Below are 23,325 nucleotides of genomic sequence, written 5' to 3'. Positions count from 1 at the left end.
CATGTGTACATTTAGTACATTTAATTCATTAAAAATACACATGTCAAGAATGCACACTCCCACGCAAAGAAAAGACGGTTCTTATCTAGATTTGAATAATTACGGATTTTGTTGCCCTGTGTGTAATTTTAAGCAGCCATTCATTGAAAGCCAAATGTTTATCCATCTGAGGGGGCATTTAAAACGAAAACTGTTCCATGTCCTTTCAAGAACTGCAATTTTAAAACCAATGTATACTCAACCTTCAATGCCCACAAATGCAGAAACCACCAAAATTCAACAAGTTACAATGAAGGCATTGTGCAAAGTGTTATAAATGTAGAACAAAAAGACGACATGCAACTCGATTCAATAGAGTCATCAGATGACGATCAAGTGGCATCCACCAGTGAAATCAGTGGAATTGAGGGTTTAGAAGAGCAGTTGAAAATGCAGACCATTCTCCATGTGTCCCAGAGAGCAACACAGGAGATTATTGAGCATATTGATCAGTTGTTTTTGTTATCACAACCTCTGGTTAGAAAATCAGTTGTAGATATACTGAAAAAGCACAACTGTACATATACGGACAAACTGGTGGATGAGATTTGTCTGGCAGCTTCTGATAGTAATGTTTTACATGAATGTGTCACATCTGAAGGACAATTATCTACAGCAAAGAGGAGGAAACCATATTACGAAGCAAATTTTCCATATGTCCATATATGTATGTGCCTATTCTCACATCTTTGCAATTGTTGTTGAAGAAAAATGATGTGCTTGAAGAAATTAAACGAGCACCCACACAGATTCCTGCCTGTCATTTTGTGATGGATGCTACTACCAGGAAAATGTTCTACTGTCACAAGAGGAACAGAAATTGTCAATAATACTTTATGTGGATGATTTTGAAATCGCAAACCCACTTGGTACCTCAAAGAAAATACATAAAGTCTTTGCAGTTTATTGGAGACTGGCAAACCTTCCAGTTAAATCTCGTTCTGCTCTACACTGCACTCCGCTTGCTCTGCTGTGCAATTCCAATGATGTTTGGGTATAAGGAAATGTTGTCACCACTCCTAAATGATCTGAAAACTCTTGAAGAAGTAGGCGTCTACATTGAGACTCTTGGTGAATATCTTAAAGGCACTGTCTACGCTTCCCACCTGACCTCCTACACGACCTGTTTGAAGGTGTCGTTCCAGTGGAGTTGGCACATTGTTTAAAAGGTTTGATTTCTAAGAGATATTTTACCTTAGAAGACTTAAACAGAGCAATTCTCCATACCAACATTCTGACAAAGTTGATCGCCTCATCCAATACCCACAAATTTTGCCAGGCGAGGGACCATTGGTGGGAACGGGCATGAAAATCATGCCCTTCTTAGACTGTTGCCTCTTCTCATTGGCTCCAAAGTTCCAGAAAGAGACACTTTTTGGGAAGTGCTAATGGATTTAAAGGACGTAGTTCAGCTTGCCATGTCTCATAGTGACGAGACCATTCAGTACATGGCCTGTAAAATATTAGATCACAGACAACTCTTTCAGGAAGTGTTTCCTAATGTTCGATTCAGGCCAAAGCATCATTACATCGAGCATTACCCGCACTTGATAAAGTGCTTTGGTCCCTTAGTTCATCTTTGGACAATGAGATTTGAGGGAAAGCAAAAGGTTTTCAAATAAATAATTCACGACACTCACAACTACAAAAATGTACTAAAAACTTTGGCAAAGAGACATCAAAAAGGTGAAGGTAATTCATCTACACTCTCAGAAATAGAGGTACGAGAGAAGAACATTTTTGTACCTATAGGTACATTTTTTTTAAATGTTCCCTTAAAAGTACAATACTGGTCTTTAACCCTTTAAGACCTATCATAGAACCAAGTCCGCCAGAGCTTATATTATATTTTTACATGCTGTGGAGCCATTTTTGGGAGCATTTCAAGTTGCTATACATCAATACAACCATTACAGACTAAATTTTAATAATATGTCTGCATTAAGTGCATAGTAATTACATAAATTGCAAAAAAGTGCAATAAACTACAAAAAAATAGAAAATCGTTTGTTTTTTTAACATATATTTCTAGTTAGAGAAATTTAAGAGGCTTATCCCTCAAAACTGTAAATACAAAAAGGTTGCACAAAATAGTTTCCCACCACAGGAAATTTATTTTGAGTGTCTTCATAGTTTTATTTTTGAAATACACCAATTTTTATACACTGCAGGAAAAACGAAAATAAATATTATAATGCAAATTTGCAAAAAAGCAGCATATGCATCAAAATAAACTATTTCCAGCAGTGCAATATGAGTCCTAAGCATCCCAGAAACCACACAGAAAGTCATAAAGTCAAAGATAACTTTTAAAAACACCAGTATAGGCTCATGAGGCCCTGATGGTAAAAAACTACATTTCCGCGAAAATGACGTCACTTCCGGTTTCGGGCAGGTCATGGCGGACATGCGATAGATCGCTCTGACGTCTATTCCAACGTAGGCAGTGTTATGAACAGCTGATCGGATCGGCAAAGCGTGTTTCTGGAATATTATGTTTTTGTTGCTGCAAGTGCTTTTTATGCAGTTTTTGCAAAGCTATATGTGGAAGGAAACTGTGACCGAGGACAAGCTGATGGCATAAGATGTAAGTACAACTCCTCCGGTTTCATATGCAAAAAAAATTATTGCGCTAGCTCACGTGGTTGCAGTGCTACCGGGATTTAAAAATAGTTACGCAAAACAGAGCGTGCTGCTCTGACCGGTTTTAAAGGGTTAAAGCACTTTACATTTATCTCCAGTCTGTGTCTTTAAACATGTCAAAAGTTTAAATCCTCAGTGTAAAATGTCATTCTTTTGTCTATTCTGCTCTTTTCATTTCCAGTTGTGCGATGAGGTTGATTTAATGCATCCCTGCCAAGACAACACCTGTCGCCGCTTTAGCGAAAACTTCACTGCTGTTCTTCAAATGACCAAGGATTTGCCACTGAAGAAGGTCTACATGGAGGCAAGAGAGAATGCACTGGCTGAAGACATTACAGGTGCTAATTTGACCTCATACAAATAGTAAATTTTCATCTCTGCCAGGTGACTTACAGAATGCTCTGGAAATGAACAAAAGTTTTACAGATGTGCATTTTCAGGATAAAGTGCTTCAGCGTGTGTCTGTTATATCTGTCAGCAGTGTCAAATATGAACTTGAGGATGTTTTTGTAGTTGGCCATGTACACACTGAAGCCATACCTATATTCTTTAAAATCAAGTATATTTTGAATGTTGATACTTGTTGGGTATTGTGTGGGAAACTGTTACTTCCTTGCACTTTATGAATGTGATTTCCATGCTTACCAAGTGGCCGTTGACAATGACTGGATCCTGTTCAATCCAGGAAATGAATTAGACTTTCAAGCTCTAGACACCTATTTAGTTGGTGATAGGCTGTTTGTGTCCTTGAGGTATTCTGTGTGACGTGATTGCAAGCACATTTTCCACTTTGTCTATATATATATATATATACATATATATATGACATATATATATATATATATATATGTCATATATATATGTATATATATATATATATATATATTAGGGATGCACCGATACCGATACTGGTATCGGGTATCGGGGCCGATACTGTAAAATGTGTGTGTACTCGTACTCGTAACAGTTAACCAATACCATGAACCGATACCAACTTATTTCATTAATCAGAGGGTGGCTGGTCATTTCTGTTGTAGTTTTTTAGATTGGCCACTAGGGGGGCAATTATTATTTTATTTATTATTTATTTAATAATAATTATTTTGTTTGTTTGTTTACAATATGGACACTCTGCAATAATTTAAAAGTTTATTTTAACCTCAAACCTAATTTGTATTTATTTTATTCCAAACAGAAGTGTTTATTTATTATTCTGAAAGCTCGAGACAGTGCCAATAGTTCAGTGATATTTTGTTAAATTACAATGTGGAGACTCTGCAATAATTTAACAGAAGTGCTTATTTTTCACTTGAAATTTTTTTGTGTTCATTTTTATTAAGATTTTATTTTTTATCGGCAGGGAATAAAATAAAACCTGTCTTCCAATTCATTGCATTTGTGTGTGTGTGTGTGTGTGTGTGTGTAGTAGAAGTATTGTTTTTTGTACTCAGTATCGGCAAGTACTCAGATCCAAGTATCGGTATCGTATCGGTTTGAAAAAATTGGTATCGTTGCATCCCTAATATATATATATTCTGGCTTGATGAAGTAGAGCAAAACATTTGTGTGGACAGTTTTTTAAATACATGCCATCTCTGTGATCCGTCAAAACATTGTGTTCAGGTGTTTAATGTCTTTATGTGATTGTTTACTTTTTTTAAATGAATGTATTTTTCTTGACATGTCCTATGGCAATATACAAATTTAATCAAGGGTGTATTCCTGTGGTTGTTTAAATGCTTTGATGTGATTCTATTATCAAAAATAAATGGTTAAATAACCAAATATTTTGGACTGTTGGGGGTACATTTTGGTCTCTTTAGGTACGAAATAGGTTGTCGCTGGGGGGGTACCCTCATAGGTACCCTATTGTACCCTTTTCAAGGGAACATTTCTGTACTATAGTTTGAAGGTACATTTATGTCTTAGGAAAGTACATGATTGTACTTCATATGGTACAAACATGTACCAAGCCTAAAGGGTACAGAAATGTCCCGCAAAAAGGAACACCCCCAGCGATCAGCATTTGTTTTTGGTACACTTTGGTACCCTTATTTCTGAGAGTGTATTGAGTTAATTAATATTTTGTAAATAACTGTAAACACAAACATTAAAATGCCACTATAATATGTGAAACCTGTCTGTTACAGAAATAACAAATTCAGATGGAGGCAACAGGAATGTTGAAGCTAAGGGTCATCCTTGATAAGGACAACGCTGAAAAACCATCTGTGTGCGAGCCCTCATAGATGAGATCAAATCTAGGCTAAATTTTACTTTTGACTTTCAGCTTCAGTTTCATGACCCAGATTTTGATAATGCCTCGTGGAATTTGGTTAAAACAGAAGACCTGCCAGCTATAGCGTCTGTTAAAGTTGTCAGGTTAGTTGAGCTGGACCGGATTTCAACGAGCACTGATGACACAATCCTTCAGACTGATAGCACCGATACCATAGATTCACCAGAGCGTATTAGTAGATGCCCAGAGGTTTTTATTGTTCCGCTATTTTCTTATGAAGTGGAACATGTGTTAAGAGAGGGTAATGCAGCATTTGATAAAGATGGGAAAGTAATTACACTGAAACACAACATACTTGAGACAATGGGGCAAGAAATCTACAAACTACAAGCACACCCTAGTACAACACAAATTGGCAAGGCTGCAGAAGCTTTAGTTAGAAAACTGTCTGAAAGAGAGGAATTCTGACACTGGGTGGGAAGGGTGGAAGAATAGCCTGAGACATAAAATGGGAAACAAAGAAAGAAGTTGGCTAAAGCTGGCATCATGGATGTTGCTGTGAATGCTGGAAAGCGCAGCAGAACAAACCCAGATGGAGCTTCACCGAGGGCCAATATTAAAAGACCTGGGAGAGGTGAGGTCAACTTGCTTCCTTCTTATCCTTCTGGAGAAACAAGGGAGGAAACCAGAAGACTTGAGATGGTTGAGGAGTTCAAGAAGACCTCAGCAGAAAGAGACATCCCTCTCATTCATCAGCATATGATGTGCACTTTTGCACTCCGGCGTGAAGAGATTGTCCCAACTTCTCCTCCTGTAGGACAGATGGCCAGCACTTTCATGAGACACAGGTAAGTACAGCTACGTATATAACATTTGCTGCTCATATAGTACGCTGTGTTTTGCTTATAATATTTTTGGAGTTGTCCTCAGCTCTACTTTGAATTTCAGAATCAGAATCTGCCACACGTGTTTTGTGCTGCACTGGATGATTTTGCTCCTCAGCTGATTGGACTTTACAAGAAGAAGAAAACTGGACGGGTCGGTGAAAGGATGGAGCAGCTTTTGTTGGCATATGGAAAACAGGTATTTAAAAATACTAATTATTATTCTGCTTGCTTGGCAGTTGCCATTGTTATGTTTATGTATGTATTTATTTATTTATTTTAGGATAAAAATGACATCTATGCAACTAGAACAGCAGCTCTGGCCGGCCTACCTCAAGGAGGATTCTTCAGAGATACTTGGGTATTACAATAATTTGCACATTTGAATTTAAAAAAGGTTGAAAGGAGTTAATAAGTCTGGACTTGGGTTGAAAGTTGAAGACATGAAGTTGAATGACTTATAAACTCATTTCATCCTTGATTTGACTGGATGAATGAAAAATGAAGTTTCACTGTCAACTTAAAACATGTTACGATATATAGAATTTGAAAAACTGAAGAAAAGTGCCTGAGCATTTGTATTTATGCTTTTAACAGAGATATTACAGATGAATAATTGTGCACTCTGTATTATATCTTAGGATGAAATTGAGTTCTATGAAGCCACAATTGCTCTGGTTGCTGAGGAGGTGCCTGGAGGAGTTCCTTTCTCACCACGCCAAGTGTTCATAGTAATAGATCAGGTTGTTATGACTCATCACTCATGGACTGATGCACTGGTGTGTTTGTTTGGGCTGATCTATGCTCTGCATCTGAGCTATCCTGAGAAGTGTACTGGCTTTTTTGAGTTCATTCATGTAGTGTTGCTGAAGCTACACGATGAGAGAAAGTAACTAAAACCAAAATTGCAGACACTAAAAAATGAGCTTGTGTAGATGATGTTTGTTTTTCACTGGTCCGTATATTCCTGCTTTTTCAGTTATCTGTGAATGGCATCAATAGTTTTATTTGTTCAGGGTAATCAGCTTTCTAAGGCTACGTCCACACGTACCCGGGTATTTTTGAAAACGCAGATTTTTCTATGCGTTTGCGCCTTTCGTCCACACGTAAACGCCGTTTTTGGTCACTGAAAACTGAGATTTTTTAAAAACTCCGGCCAGGGTGGATATTTTTGAAAACTCAGTTTTTGCATTTACGTGTGGACGAGACAAACGCAGAAAACGCAGCGTCAAAGATGTGCGCCTTTTTTGACGTCACACTGTGCGCCACGTTATTGTTTCGGTGAAATGAATTTCTACAATACTGTTACTGTTAATTGTCTCTGCAGTGTTTAAATGCTTACATATACACACACAGTTACTGTCCCTCCACACATACGACTCGGTTCTGCTTCTATGCCCCAGCTTTGTTTACTTTTTCCCACCGAGGCTTCTAGACTTCTGATTGGCCAACATTTCTACACGGTTAGGAATATAGCGCCACCTTCTGCTTTGGCATGTTCCTAGCAGCGTTTTCCTTCATTTCTGCCTTTACGTGTGGACGGGATTATTTTTTAAAACGAAAACGGAAAATCTCAGTTTTCAAAAATACCCGTGTACGTGTGGACGTAGCCTAAAAGGCAATGTGGGGAAAGCTAAGGAGACAATCCATATTTGACGTTTTGTTTGTGATTGAAAAAAATCTTCACATAGTGTGTAATCTTAAGCTTATTTCTAAGAATATATTTTAGTTACATGGAAATCTTTTGGGAGATAACTGATAATTAGTCAATATGTACAGTATACTTTCAAGCTTTATTTTTTAGTTGTGTGATGAGTGCCAGTTCACTTGATTCGAGGTCTGGGCAAAACTGTTGAGAAGCCACAAATACCTTTGAGAGTATGTTTTGTTAGTTCAGCTGTTTTCTATAGTTGCATTGCTGTGGTGCATGTGATTTCATTGTTATATTAAATGTTACTTAAAATTGTGATTGTTATGGCTCTAATTGCCTCTAGACTATTGTTTTTTATGATGTACACCTATGTAGCAGGTCTACATTACTAAATTTGTGTTTTGTACATTTAATCGATTTTCAAAATGCTACAAAAAACATTCAAAATTCCCTAAAAGCGCAATTTTAAAATGCCTAATTATTTGTTATTTGATAATTGACTGAAAGTATGGTTGTATTCATTCTGTATTTTCTCTGCAGTTAAAGTTAATAAAAACTGAATGGAAAGAATAATAGCTTGGTTTTGTGTTAATAGTACTTGAACCATTTGGTGCCATTGGTTTCCCCAATTGGATTAAGTTGTTTAAATACAACTATTTAAGTTAATTTAACTTAATTTGAATATGAGCATGTAACACTTTAAATAAGTTTGAATAAATACAGCATCTTAGTACAACAAATTTAATGGTTTAAGTTAAAACATACTAAATACAATGAATAAATAAACATAATGCATTTGAGTTACATTATCATATTTGCTTTCGGTTCTCAGGACTCTAATAAAGTACTTAAATAACCCAAAACTGTTTAACTTATAAAACTTGAATCAATTGGTGCAATCGGTTTCCCCAAATCATTTGAGTTAACTTGTCAGGTTTTACAGTGTAGTGTTTATGCTAGCCTGTAGATAAATTGCATCCAGCGTTGAGACTTTACAACGGCTGAAAAGTGACTTGTGTCTGACAGAGGTTTGTTTGATGTGTCCACCATGTGCTGCTCCACCACAGATCCTATTTTCAAAATCGTAACATGAAATATGTTTAATTATATGCACAATAATGTGCACTTGCAGACAAATTTTGTCACTCCTTGTTTTGTCATAACTTTATCCTTCAATTTAACATTGTGTCTTTTGATCAAATAAGAAAAAAGTGATAAAAGGGACTCTGTGTATTTGTCATGTTAATGAAAAGTCTTTAAGGTGATAATCTGACCTCACTTGCTTTAATTTGCCAGACAATTACATGTTATGTTAATCGACTTTACTTAAAATAGGTTACTGATTTTTCTTTTTTTATGACAGTTTGTATGTACGAGTCATTGTTGATGAGACCACACACAGGGGCATAGTACCCGTTAATGCTGCTTTTATCCCCCTTGTCCAGACTACTCCATGCAGTAACATGAGAGGGTAAGGTCAGGTTAGCAGGGATGGAACATGGTAAAGAGGTTCCTTGTTAGCTCCGTTTTAAGGAGAATTTTGGTGTGAAAGCAAATAATACTAATGAATTTTAGAGTACATGTGTCACTTTGTATGGAGTTGAGTCTAAAAACATAATATGAAAATTAAAATAGATATCTTACCAAGCATATTGGTCTCTGTTGTTCGCCCTTTTCTTCTGTTCCATTTTTTGCTGGCAGACTTTGCATTTTATTTTTCTTTTAAGTAGCTTTTTCCTCTGAAGATATTTTATAAGATTCAGTGGGCCTCTTTTTGAAATCTCCTCGTTAATTAGTTTTTTCAGTTGCGTGAGATTTCCCTTTTTTTTTTTTGCCAATGTTTGTTATTAAGCCAACAGAGGACGCCGCGCTTTTGCTGCTTCCTACATGACCAGTAGGAGACCGCGATGCTGTGCCCTCTCACAGCTCATAATCAAGCTGGAGTAATGGCTTCCTCTATGAACACGAAAACCCCAGACCGATCTACCGGCATGCGAACCCGGGCAAAAAGGGGGAATAATAACGTGGACAAGATGGATGTTCGTGTTACCAGTGGTGAGTATTGTTTTTTAACCTCATTGTATTAGCTTATTTCATTGCTAACACCCACCGCCTATTAGCAGGTAGCTTTTCACTAGCTGCTAATAGGCGATTAGCTTAGCTTAGCTTTTAGTTACATTTAAGCTTTAAATATCAGTAAAAACACTGTTCAGTTTATTTTATTAGTCGTTTCTTGTGGCTTGGCTCAAAAATTAAATGAGGATTATCGCCTTTGGTGTTATTCTGTGCTGTAACTTATAATTGTGCTATCTGTAATTTAGGCTACGTCCACACGTACACGGGTATTTTTGAAAACTGAGATTTTCCGTTTCCGTTTTAAAAAATAATCCCGTCCACACGTAAAGGCAGAAATGAAGGAAAACGCTGCTAGGAACATGCCAAAGCAACAGGTGGCGCTATATTCCTAACCGTGCAGAAATGTTGGCCAATCAGAAGTCTAGAAGCCTCAGTGGGAAATAGTAAACAAAGCTGGGGCATAGAAGCAGAACCGAGTGGTATGTGTGGAGGCATTTAAACACTGCAGAGAGTACAATTAACAGTAACAGTATTGTAGAAATTCATTTCACCGAAACAATAACGTGGCGCACAGTGTGACGTCAAAAAAGGCGCACACCTTTGACGCTGCGTTTTCTCCGTTTTCTCGTCCACACGTAAATGCAAAAACTGAGTTTTCAAAAATATCCACCCTGGCCGGAGTTTTTAAAAATCTCCGTTTTCAGTGACCGAAAACGCCGTTTACGTGTGGACGAAAGGTGCAAACGCATAGAGAAATCTGCGTTTTCAAAAATACCCGGGTACGTGTGGACGTAGCCTTAGTTTGTCAGTCCTTCTCCAGCTATTTTGCAGCATGTCTTTGCTGTCTATATAAATTCACAATAAATGCTCTACATTGTACAATCTAATGCACTATGTTTGAAATACATTAATATATAATTATAGTCAAATTGGACAGTTTCTAATTACATAACTAAATATAGTTTGTAATGTCACCATTGTAGGCTATTTATCAATCACTGTAATGCTTTTACTGTTATTTAAATTCTACAAAGTGTACATTATTAGTATTACTGAATTCGTTTTATTAATTTTATTTATAGCCAAGTCTCATTTTGTTTTTAATTTTCTCTGGGTGTGACTGTTGCACAGCTGGCAGACAGAAGAAAATCACAAGAGTTGTAAGATGAGGCTAGCGTGGCAAAAGGATAAGATTGATGAGCTCGTCAAAGAAAGAGACTATCTAAAGGAGCAATTAGCAGCATGTAAGTCCACTCTTAAAAACATTACATAGCTTGTCACATACTTCCTCTGCTTAAGCACTTGCATAAGCATTTCGTTGAGTAATTTTGTCTGTGTTGTCTTTTTAACTGTTTTACCAGCTCTCTCAAAGGAACCCACAAGTTTTGACCTGGATTCCAGTGAGGTATTGAGCATATCTTCACTATCCTCTGATGGGTCTTTTGATGAGAGTTCTGACTCCTCCATGAGCACAACTTCATCAGATAAAGACAGGAAGAAGAGGAAGAGGGGCAAAGCAAAAAAGTCAAAGAAACATGACCAAAAACCAAGTGATTAACTCAACAGTTTGATTTTGCATGCGGTGTGTTACGTTACTACACTATAACATTACATCAATGATTATGTTCTATGCAGTCCAGAATCCTAAGCACGTGGTCACCCGGTATAACAAGATTTTGAGGCTGTTCAAAAGAGGAGGTACCATGTCTGCTGCCTTTAAACGTCTGGGAGTGGACCGGGACACGATCGTGGCAACTGCTCCAATAGCTGAGCTATTCATTGTTGCATCTGAGAGGTTTAAAGCATTAGAAAAAAACAAGCAGGGACACAGACGTTCATTGTTTGCTACACAGCGTGCTGCAGCAATCAGTGCAGATCCAGAAACAAAGGAAAAATTCAAAGCATAAGTCTTCAGGGAAGTTGGTTCCTCTTAAAACAAAGAAAGATTAGATTTTTGTTGTTTTACATGGTGAAACGTGGTGAGAGTCCACCATTGTTAACAGCTTTTAAAAAAGACAAGTTATATATTCCAGTTGTTTGTAAAAAGAAAAAATGACACACTTGATTTTTGTTTTTTATATGTTTTATTATTATTTTACTGTTATAAATTCTGTGGTTTTACTTTAATGATCACACATGTGATACACTTCATGTAAAGAGCTACAGGTCGTATAGTTTGCATCCAGCCGTGTTCTGTATCACTTCAAATATTGGCTGATAGTTTATGACACTTTTTATTTTTGTATCAACATTTGTGTGTCCAATCTGTAAGCATTGTTCTGATGTTTTTGTGACTGGCATCTTAAAAATACAGTGTGTTCTGGATCTACCCTGTGTGTTGTCATTTGTTTTTTGTTACACTGCATTTTAAAGACTTTCACATCTATAAATAGGTTGTAAGGTATATATGGTCCCCACTTTAGATGAGTTCACTCAAGATACTTTACTAACAAGTAGCAAATGGTTTGTAACTTCTTAAATAAGTTTATTAAGGTATTTATAAGTATTTATAGAAAATCTATCGAAGAAGAAGTTGGTCGATAGTAGTGATGGGATGTCCGGCTCTTTTTAGAGAACCGGCTCTTTCAGCTCTGAACCGGCTCTTCAGGTTGTTTTGTTGCTTTAATTAATTTATTATTAACAATAATATAAAATTATGCACAAAAGTGGTTTTATTTATATATGTTTATCCGGTCGTTAAGTGATGACGTGACGAATCCTACTTCCGGGCCTAAAGTAGTCTGTGTTTAATATGGCTTTTGTGTTGTTAACATGTTTAATGTTTTGTATTTTCTTCTATTTAACCTCAAAAAGCTCCTAAAACAGTCAGTGATCACTGTTGACCTCCCTCGGCTTTTATTACCGCTAATCATTTATTTAAGCTCAGTTTTTAAAACCTTAGGATGTAACTACAGCCCAGCCCATGCAGCAGTATATGAATGACTAACCTCGTATTGTGGATGGATTATCTCAGTTGTACTCCTGGCTGAAGTTTGGTCCTTTTACAGCATCCTGCCATGCGACTACATTTGTTCCTGACCACCGAGAACACTCACGTTAACTTTTATCGAGAGGAAAAAAAGTTAGCTTGTTTATATTATGCTAACATAGCTGTGTCGCTAGCGGTCACGTAGCACATCATTATATAGCAGCTAGCCAAACTTCAGTAACCCTACAAACGTCACTGCTGTTTAGTTTTCTGTCTTCATTTATGTTGGAAGTGATAACAGAGCTGTACGTTTTTTGTTTCCAAAACCCCGCAGTCAGGACATGCTATATTGTATTTAGATAGAAGCTAGCGAGCTAACTTCCTGCTCACTTCTAACTCCGTTAAATGTCATAAATTCCATTTTCATGGATGCCTAACGACGCGAGCCGGCTCCTTATCGCAAGCCGTCACGTGGGTTTTTTTTTTTTCTTTCTCTCAGCCTCTCTCTCGCACTTTTTTTCTGCTTCACTCAGCACGCGAGCCTTGTGCTTTACGCTGGGCAGAGGGGGGAGGGGCGGTAGTTACACTCAGTAGCACAGGAACAGAGCGGGAGGGAGAGAGAGAGAGAGCCAGGGACAACAACGTCACATTAGAAAGGTATAGTGATCATCCACAACTATTTTCAGTTACAGATGATGAAGGATTCAGAAAGTTTATTCATGCAGGTCCATATGACAGAGAATATGCATCTTCTTTTTGTTTTCATATTTTAATTTATATTTAATTGTGTTGTGGTTTGCAGTGTTTTGTGTTGTTTCACTTTAAATTTGTTTAAAAGGAAAAAGCTGAAAATTTAAATAGTTAAAAGTTGAAATGTGAATAGTTGATTTTTGTATTATATGATTTATTTATTACATTTTATGTGGAGTGAATAAATAAAAGTATATTTACGGTGGGCCCTAGAGACAAATCACGTACAAACCCTGAAGCACGTACAAACTCCAAAACACGTAAAAACACGTACAAACTCCAAAACACGTACAAACACGTACAAACTCCGAAGCACTTAAAAGCTCAGAAGCACATAAAAACTCAAAACACGTACAAGAGACGCGGTGGCCCCTAGAGACAAAGCACGTACAAACTCCAAAACACATTTCTAGCATGAACGGAACTTCCAAAACAGAGCTACCTAGATCACTTAAATTACACAATTGAAAGCATGAAAGCATATGTGTATTGTTTGTGTATTTATACACAAGCATTCATATATAGTCAAATAATTTAAAAAAAAAAGTTCATTTACCTGTTACTACCACACACCAAATCCGGTCGTTGGTACTTGCTGGCTTGTGTAGCCACTAGGTAACAAAAGCTCAACACTGCCCCCTAGCATCCTGGAGCACTTCTGTTGTGTTTTGTACGTGTTTTGGAGTTTTTACGTGCTTCGGAGTTTGTACATGTTTTGTCTCTAGGGGCCACCGTAAATATACTTTTATTTATTCACTCCACAGAAAATGTAATAAATAAATCATATAATGCAAAAACCAACTAGTCACAGTTCAACTTTTAACTATTTAAATTTTCAGCTTTTTCCTTTTAAAAATTTAAAGTGAAACAACACAGCTCTAAAATTTATTTTGCAATTAGACAGTTTGTCTTATGTACGTTTTCTGTTCAGCTAGTTTCCAGGTTCTTCTGTGTGAATTTCAGTTCTGCGCTTTGGCTGTCAGGTGAATGTTTCGCTGTATTTCAGCCCATTAAACATGTTTTTTACCAAAGATTTCAACAATTATAAAAATTCAACTCAAACTATTCGGCTATTAGCATTCACACTGCATTTTCTACAGGAAATGCATTTTATATACCAGTTTCAGTTACTGTTGTTCATATGTTAACAGAATAAGTTCAAAGTGTATTAAAAAATAATACCATCAATTATGTTACTGGACTACACTTACTGGACTTAGGAAGTATTTTGAGAACCATAAGAGATTCTTACAAATGTTTGAAATAAAAAAATCTTTAATATAGCTGGAGACTCATGTAGAAATATGAATGAGTTTATAAAATTTGATTTCTGCTATGGTGTGCTGTGACAGGCAGGTTGTAGGATCCAAACACAGGACTCTTATGTGGAATGAAACTTAAATCAGCAGTTTTTATTGCTGAAAAAACATTTTCATTAGAGATAAACGTCACAAAAAACAAACCAAAAACTCATAGAAACTCAACTGGACTCAAGAAACTAAGAAACAAGAACTAGAAAAACAAATCAGGAATTATGAACAAGAATTAAGTAAAGAACACGAAGGGGAAAAAACACCCAGCCCACTGAAAACCAAAGAAAACCCAAAAACATGAACAACAATCATCAAGGAACATATTTACAGTTACTGGAACACCAATACTGGGTCGCAGACCCAGTACGGTGACAATTTCAGTTTCAATGTAAGTCGGTGTCTTTTGGGCTGCAACAGCAGCAGAACAGACTTCTCAGTCTTTTGAAAAAGCCCTTTTTCTTCTTCTTCTTATTGATCTGAAGGTCTTTGCACTTAATACTGGATTCAGGTTCAGGAAAAGGTTCCTCACAGGGAACATCAGGAACTTCCGAAAGAGATCCTTTGATCTTATGATCTTCGCCTTTAACACTGGATTCGGACTCGGCAAAGGGTTCCTCACAGGGAACGTCAGCCACTGCCACACTTTCTGAAAGAGCTTCTTCACTCGTAAGGTCTTCAGCCTTCAGAATAGATGAACTTTCAGCAAGAAGTTCCTCACAGAGAACGTCAGGCTCTGGAAGACTTTCTGAAGGAGGTCCTTCACTCGTAAGGTCTTCAGCTTTCAGACTAGATGAACTTTCAGAAAGAAGTTCCTCATAGGGAACGTCAGGCTCTGGAAGACTTTCTGAAAAAGATCCTTCAGCTGGTGGAACATTTGCCATTGAAAGACCGTCAGAGGAGCGTTCTTCATTTGTGTTCTTCACATCAGGAAGACTTGAAGGGGGCTCAAAGATTTCACATATCCGGATCATTGCTACATTAGCAATGGTCTTCAGCAACACTGGCGCAAAGTTTGCAACTTTGATAGACAGAATTTCTTGAGGAAATTTCTGCCTGATCTCCGTCAGGATGCTGTCGACCATATTGTCTTGGATGGAGCGGGTGAAGATGGCCTGTGTTTCCATCACCGTTAGACTCTTGGAGATCTAAAGTGGCCTTGGTGACACTCGTGGAGAGGATGCTTAGACTCTGGGAGGCCATGTTTAGGAGGGGATGAGGAGGAAGCTCCCAGAAGCCCTGGAGAACACGGGGAACTACCTCGATCACTACCTCCTGCGCGGTGAGCAGTTTGCTGTTATGCTGTTCCTGCTGCTTTTTTAGGATTTCAATGTAATCCTTCACCACGCTCAGGAGTTTAGGTGCTCTGTAGAAAAACATTATTATCTTTTAAACATATTCAAAGCATCACTTAAATATTGAAACACTGTAGCTGGACTGTTAACCCTGTAATGCCCTTTGTATCATACTTGATACATGAGTTTCTGTGACTTCTGTCTCATCAACATGATCAGTATTTGCCATAATTTCAAAAGGTTATGGACAAAACTCTATTTTTTGTCTAACGTTGACATTGTTGTTAACAAAAAGTTGCCAAAAACACCCAATGTATCAAATTCGATACAAAAATGTAATAAATACATAATAAAAGTATATCATACACAACATGGCATAGCAAAAACAAATTTGTGGCTTTTGTTTAAAGGGTTAATAAAGATCTCAGTTCCAAAAAATCTGAATTTTTGGGCTATTTTTTGATGGGTTGGGTTAGGGCTGTGCGATATGACCAAACTCTCATATCCCGATATAAAACATCTATCGTCCGATAACGATATAAATCACAAAAATGTAACATTTTCTGTAAATTCTGTGAATCTCGGGCAGCTCGACTTGCGTGAAGTGTTTCCTGCTGTGCGTCGTGTAGCTGGAGTCGAGTGTTTTAACCGATGCATGAAACGATACATTTTTAGACATAAGTTGTAACGGCGCCGTTTTCTTTGTGAGTATTTATCACACGGCGTGCTGCGGGGAAAAGCCTGTTCTAACGTTTGAGTCTAAGGTTTATTTTTTAGCACCTGGTGTCTTTTTTACTTCTCATCCGTAAATAATCTGCATCTTTGAGTTTGGATTGAGTTTATTTTGAAAAGTCTCAACAGGATCTTGAGCTTTATTGTGAAAGGTTTACGTGGAAAATAAACAAGCGGACACGCCGTGGTTTTTCCGTCGTTGTTGCTAACGACAACGCATAAAAACAGGCGCTTGTCCGTCCGTAGTGTGGTTATATTAAATATAAGAGAAAGAGAGAACTTTAAGAAATTAATAATAACTACAGTGACATCAAAACATGAATAAATATTGCTGTAAACAGTTTATTTTTGCGACACCACGAAACAAACGATAGCGTAAAATGAAACGATAGACGTTTTTATATCGAACAGCCCTAGGTTGGGTCTTGCAGGGTTAATAACTGTTTATTACATGTGACTCTCTGAAATTTAGGAGGTACGGCCTCTGGGAACTGAAGAAGCATTCTGGCTTGAAATTCAACGTCCCTCATTTTATTGATGACGTTCACCGCCCACACCTGAAACAGAAAACACATTTACAGTGCGCTAGTGTTTAAAGGTTTTGTGAACATAATGAAAAAAAGAAATTTCCAAAGTCTTGTGGGTTTTCTCGTCTTACCAGCCTTAGAAGAGGTTTGGCTTCCTCTTCTTCAAAACCCTCTAATTCAAACTCCCACAGCCTTCAAAAGAAAGCAAAGCAGAGGTTTTCTCTCAGCATTTACACGTCATCACAAACAGACTTTCAGGTGTGACAGTAACTCACTGCTCTCTGAGTGTCTCCCTGCTCTTCTCCACCAAAAGATCTCTCAGATCTTCAGCAGTGAGGTTCGGTGGAATTAGATCTTCCTGCTGAAGTCTGAGAAACTCCGTCATAATCGCAATCTAAAAGTAAAGGAGACATTTAATCACCACCACTCTCAGGTCCTCAGAAATTACCTGATATTTTCTGTCAGCTTTGGTTTGAGTCCTGCAGCCCAGAAGATGCCAGCAGATCTTTACAGCTGTTTCATAAATCGGTGTGTCTGTCAAAGAAATAGCAATTTTAGTCATTGTTACTTAAAATGATTCTCAGTTGGTCAACTTTTAAAACTACAACAAATTCTTCAAATTGTTGAAATGCAGTAAAAGCAAAACCTTCACATACCCTGATAGGTTTATAGATTCCTTGACTTGATTCCATTTAGACGTTTTCAAATCTCAGTCAGGAAGAAAAACTTTAACTGCTCTCCAACGATGGCGTACGGGGGGATCTCGACCTGAAAACGCTCTCAGCTCGGTGGTCTGGCACAGATGAGCTCTTTTGACAGTCTGATGTTTATTTATGAATGCAGGATTTCTTGAACAGTCACCATAGAAACTTGATGCAGCTTCATGTTATTAAATTAAAAGAAAACACTGTGTATTTTGCACTACATTGCACTAAACTTATCATATAAGTAAATAAAGTGTGGGTTATGTGCCTGCTTATCTCCATTTCTTTACAGTAGATGGGAACTTATGCAGTAAAGCAATGGCTTACAAAACAGTGGACTAATGCAAACAGCCTGACAGCAGCTGGTATATACACAGCTTTGGATAAACTGGCCCTTTAAACAGCCCAGAGGAAGAGACCGCTGCGTTATCAGTAGAGCCTAAAGCACAATAATAATAATACTATTATTATCATTTTTTATAACAATAATAATAATAATAATGGATTTATATAGGGCTTTACAATGCCACTATTCATTCACTCTCACATTCACACACTGGTGGAGGCAGCTACAGTTGTAGCCACAGCTGCCCTGGGGCAGACTGACAGAAGCGACCATCGACCCCTCTGGCCAACACCAGTAGGTGGTAGGTGAAGTGTCCTGCCCAAGGACACAACAACCAGGACAGAGAGCCCGGGAATCGAACTGGCAAACTTCCGGTTACAGATGTGCTTCCCAACCCCCTGAGCCACGGTCGCCTACATAATATCCCAAATAATTAAGTCATTAACTACTAGGATGTCTACTGACATGTTTTCTTAGTTACTCATATTTAGAGAGGCCACGTTCGTCAGGAGTGAACAATGATGCTACATTAGAGTCTGTCCCTGGGCTGGTTGTTTGCTGCTCTATGAGTTCAGCAGGAGGAGGTGAACCCACAGCTGGGAGCGGTTCCCTAGTGGGTGGGAAGATCATACTTCAGGTTCAATATTATACTTGTGTTCATCCTGGTCTGAACCTGGTCAGAAGAACTGACTTCATTTTTGAAAATACTAGTCCCACAATATGAAAGTTAACCCCAAACAGTCTACAACAGTTGTTTTCTGTCCACCAAAGCAAATTTGATTGAAGAGGTTTTTGTAATTTCATTCTCCAAAAAGCAAATAAAGAGATTTAACAGAGATTTATTTAAAGATCATTAGAATTACCAGAGCTAACGTAGATCGGTTTATGCACTTGAATTAGGAGGGATAAGAAAAGTGACTGCATTGACTGTGTGTAGCCAGTCAAACAGCCTGGAGCTGCTCAATTTGAATCCACCAATCAGAGAGGCTGTGGACTTTTTCCCACCAAAACAGCTGCACCTGCTGAAGCCAGCCCTGACACACAGGCACAGAGAGGCTCAGGCTTTCTGCAGTGTATTTCTTCTTTTGTAGATTCCCCTGGAACAAATGGCCATATTTTCCTAACCGTACGGGCTAGAACAGTCATTCTTAGACTCTTCTGCTCAGAAGAGTTGGGGGAATCTTCAAGTGTTGATAATTCATAATTAAAATATGAATTAATAAAGATATATGACTTGTAATGTACCATAACTGAGTAGAGGCGAAGCGAAAACTGCCTTGACTTGCTCTCAAACAACGGTTTGTAACTCTAAATCTATAGGGAGCATTGATATCATTCTTTCACCATAAGATACAGCAGGCTTTGGTGAACAGTTAAGGAAATTTTCAGGACTCTGTGGAAATCCATCAAAAAGATATGACAAGAGAAAAAAGTGCTTAATTTTCAGAGTTTGAAATTTTAAGAAATCTGAGAGAAGTACCGATTTCCTACCCTCGAACAAACGTAACTCATGGCAGAACGGTAATAAGTGATAATGTTTTATTTATTTATTTTTGCCTGTCCCGTTTGGCTCTTTTGCCATCAGAATTATTGTCTAAAGGCGAAGAAAGATGCCCAATGGATTTACTTTACCAAATGGACCATCCTAGCCTTGCCGTAATGGTCTATTTGATTCACCTTTTATTGTTTAGTTTAGTTTATTTTCACTTGCTAAATACGGGACAGATTTGACTGGGGAAAAGAAAGAGGGAAAGATAAAAAAATTCTTGAATTGTGAACAGGAAGTGTCTGAAGATATCCTGGCACAAGCCTCATGCTTTAACTTTGCTTTGTTACAGAGATACGACGAGTCAAAAATGCGTCTCATTAGAGAATTCCAGCAGTGATTTCGAGCAAAGTCTCCACTGAGTTTCTATGGAGAGTTTTCAGACTTTGTGTTGCTCTGAGGAGATTTGCCAAAACTCTGTAACTCCCACAAAAACTGAGAGTGACATTTTCTGAAAGCCAGCAAAGATGCCTAGGTTTTGATGTATAATTTGTGGAGTGAAAATTAAGGGAGTAGCACGTAGTTCTTAGGACATGAAGACAAAATTCAGAAAGGTCCAGTGGGCCACTCTAAACCACCTGCATAGCAACCATAACAACGCATGTATTCTCTGAAAAATCACAATGATGCAACTGAAAACTTAAAGAGGGATACGATAAAATAATTTAAATAAAATTTAAATAATTTTTTTAATAATATTAACAAATCTTATATTATTATAAGATATTATTGTGCACAGTTTGCAAAAACACAGACAGACACAACAGTGCCCTGGAGCTCTACAGAGAGGCACAAAGTCAAACATGACTTTCAGTAGCACCAGTGAAACTTTGAAAGACCTGTAACAAGCAAACTGGTCAAAAGAGCTTTAAATAAACAGACACTTGTCTGGCAATGCTGTGTGTGACGGCTCCTTGTACTATATATATATATATATATATGAATAAAAATACCCGAGATTGGGTACATAGCCCCAAGTGCGACAGAAGAAGGATTGTTGAGTGTGAGAGGAACTGACCTGAAAGATAGGATCATGACCAAACTTGAAACCTGGATCCCACGTAACCGGTTACCAAGGCTACGTGAAGTACCCTCAGAAGGTCTGCTAGATGATATTAATGCATCACTACAGGTGAAAGTGTGACTGTGGGTCCAGTAATCATACACATAGGGACTGGAGAGTAGCACATGTGCAGTACAAAGAAAGATAACCCTTGTAAGGTTGTAGCCCTTCTTACAACAAAAGAACAAAACCCAACACAAAACAACCAAATAAGAAATTACAACCATACTGAAGCTAGGGGCCATCCCGCCACCACACAGTGAGAACAACATCCTACCAGCTGACACAATAACGATGTTGGGAAGGTTACTTTTAAAATGTATTCCATTACAGATTACAGATTACATGCCCCAAAATGTATTCTGTAACGTATTCGGTTACGTTACTCAATGAGAGTAACGTATTCTGAATACTTTGGATTACTTAATATATTATCATGCTGTTTACAACTACATGAATGTACTATTGCTGTGATTTATTACTGTTACTGAAGGTCCGCGGCTCCGAACCGTAGTAAAGGGACCTCTGGCTAATACGGTGGGTTCGTGTCGGGCTCGTAGCTTTGTGACCTTTGACATCAAAATCAGTCAAGTTGTTTTATTTTGTCTCTATTGCCATTTTCCCCTTTTGTCTGTGTTCTTACTTATGATTAAAAATATATGTTGGAACTAGGACGTTTTATTTCCATCCAGACCAACAACTGGCTCTTTAACTGCCCCGTGAGGACGAGAGGTCTGTGTTAGAAACAGACCAAAGACGTCTGAGTGTCACACAATGGTACAAATTGTGTGTAATTACCAGAAATTATTAGATTCTTAGGTGAAAGCACCATGACTGTGACACAATATTGTTGTAAGCTGATAAGTTAAGTTGTCACTTGAAATTTGAATTATAAAGACAATTAAGTCCACGTTTGAATAATAAGAGAATTACATTCACTTTGGATGATAACACGTCGCTAAAGGATATGATTTGTTTTAATTGTGTGTGTGCGTGTGGGGGGAGGAGGGGCTTTTCTCCAAGACTCCTCAGGCTCTCCAGCATCTGTTGTGTGCAGTAAGTGGACTTTTGTTTTTAAGATAAGATAAGATAAGACTTTATTGATCTCACAACGGGGAAATTTTTGCATCACCTCAGCTCAGGTACAGATATATGAGACTAAATATATAAACTAATATATAAACTAACTAATATATAAACTAATATATAAACTAACTAATATATAAACTAATATATAAACTAACTAATATATAAACTAATATATAAACTAACTAATATATAAACTAATATATAAACTAACTAATATATAAACTAATATATAAACTAACTAATATATGAACTAATATATAAACTAATATATAAACTAATATATAAACTAAATGAAAGGAAAAACAGTTGAGGCGACGTGTATCCTGGCGCTTCCTCAGCAGACGTGGGTCTCGTTCACCCAGGTGACACCCACGCCAGTCTGGCTCTATTTAATGCCTCTTGGGTGGCATGGAGGTCCAGCCTGGAGGCTCTATGTGTAGATATTTGCAGATGTTTACCTGTAACCAGCTCACAGTTTGGATTCAGGAGTCAGACACCCTCTTTTTTAAAATTAGGATTAAAACTTTCCTTTTTGATAAAGCAAATATTTGGGGCTGGACCCTGAATCCCCCCTTAGTTACAGTTCAGTACGCCCCAGGCTGCTGGTGACTTCCTGTTTCACTCACTATGTGTTTATACAGCACTGCATTCAGTGATTACTCTTTTATTTTCTGTGTTTGTTGTACTTCTCCCTTTATCCCCAACAGTCAGAGCAGAAGAATGAAGGCTGAGCCTGCTTCTTCCTGTTGAAAGGGAGTTTTTTGTTCCCACTTTAGCCCACACTTTGCTCAAAGACCGTTTTCTGATTTTTTTCAGGGGGGTTGGAAGGGTTGCCTCTATCTCTAAGGTTTTTATCTTACAGTATAAAGCACTTTGAGACAGTGGTTGCATAATACAGCTGAATTAACTAATCTGTCAGATGAAAATCTGTTATTAAGTGTACGTGCATGCAACCAGTGAACAGTGTGGGAAAATGTTTATGGAAGAATATGTTTGGCTTGAAATGAAGTAAATGAGAAAGCTTCTTCAAACACTGGAAACTCCTGAACCATTGTGACACATATTTCACTGAGGCTCAGATGCACAGCTGCACCTGAGGATGCTGAGCTGATGGGATGTTCTTGTGCGCTGGGAGCGAGGCGGCAGATATGCGACCAGCTGTTTTCACGTATGATAAGAAAACAGACGATAGACGTAAGTTGTTCCACGTTTTCAAAACCTTAAAGCTTTCTCGGCTTCGTCAGCGCCGCGGTCTGCCAACCCAGACGGCTTCACGTCCCAGCTTTGCCCTGCAGAACAAAGGCAGCCAAGTTAGTGTTTACACTCTGCAGGCTGCGTAGTGAGATTCATTTTCAGGAGGGCCCTTGTAGCCATGGCAACAAGGAGTCTTAACAACACCGGAAATCAATTTAGCATTTGAAAAGGGGATACAAGCTATCACAATCAATGAGGAGCGGCGCTTTGATAGACACAGTTACAGCATATTTGTTAAATATGTAGAG

The 23,325-nt window shown here is 37.9% G+C and overlaps 1 long non-coding RNA gene and 1 pseudogene across 1 annotated transcript; one reads left to right on the top strand and one right to left on the bottom strand.

The window, feature by feature from the left end:
- The first annotated feature begins 5,620 nt into the window (after positions 1–5,620).
- LOC148098351 (uncharacterized) lies at positions 5,621–6,740 on the top strand (annotated as a pseudogene).
- Positions 6,741–15,743: 9,003 nt separating this feature from the next.
- Positions 15,744–17,867, bottom strand: LOC148098350 (uncharacterized). Its single transcript, XR_015716591.1, has 5 exons — positions 17,732–17,867; positions 17,351–17,609; positions 17,207–17,267; positions 17,000–17,105; positions 15,744–15,887 (listed from the first exon to the last, which is right to left on the bottom strand). It is a non-coding gene; the product is annotated as an uncharacterized LOC148098350 (long non-coding RNA).
- Positions 17,868–23,325: the final 5,458 nt, after the last annotated feature.

This window comes from Neolamprologus brichardi, chromosome 16 (genome assembly GCF_056152115.1).
Source record: "Neolamprologus brichardi isolate AB-2024 chromosome 16, ASM5615211v1, whole genome shotgun sequence".
Classification (NCBI taxonomy): domain Eukaryota; kingdom Metazoa; phylum Chordata; class Actinopteri; order Cichliformes; family Cichlidae; genus Neolamprologus; species Neolamprologus brichardi.
This window is presented reverse-complemented; position numbering and strand designations above follow the sequence as displayed.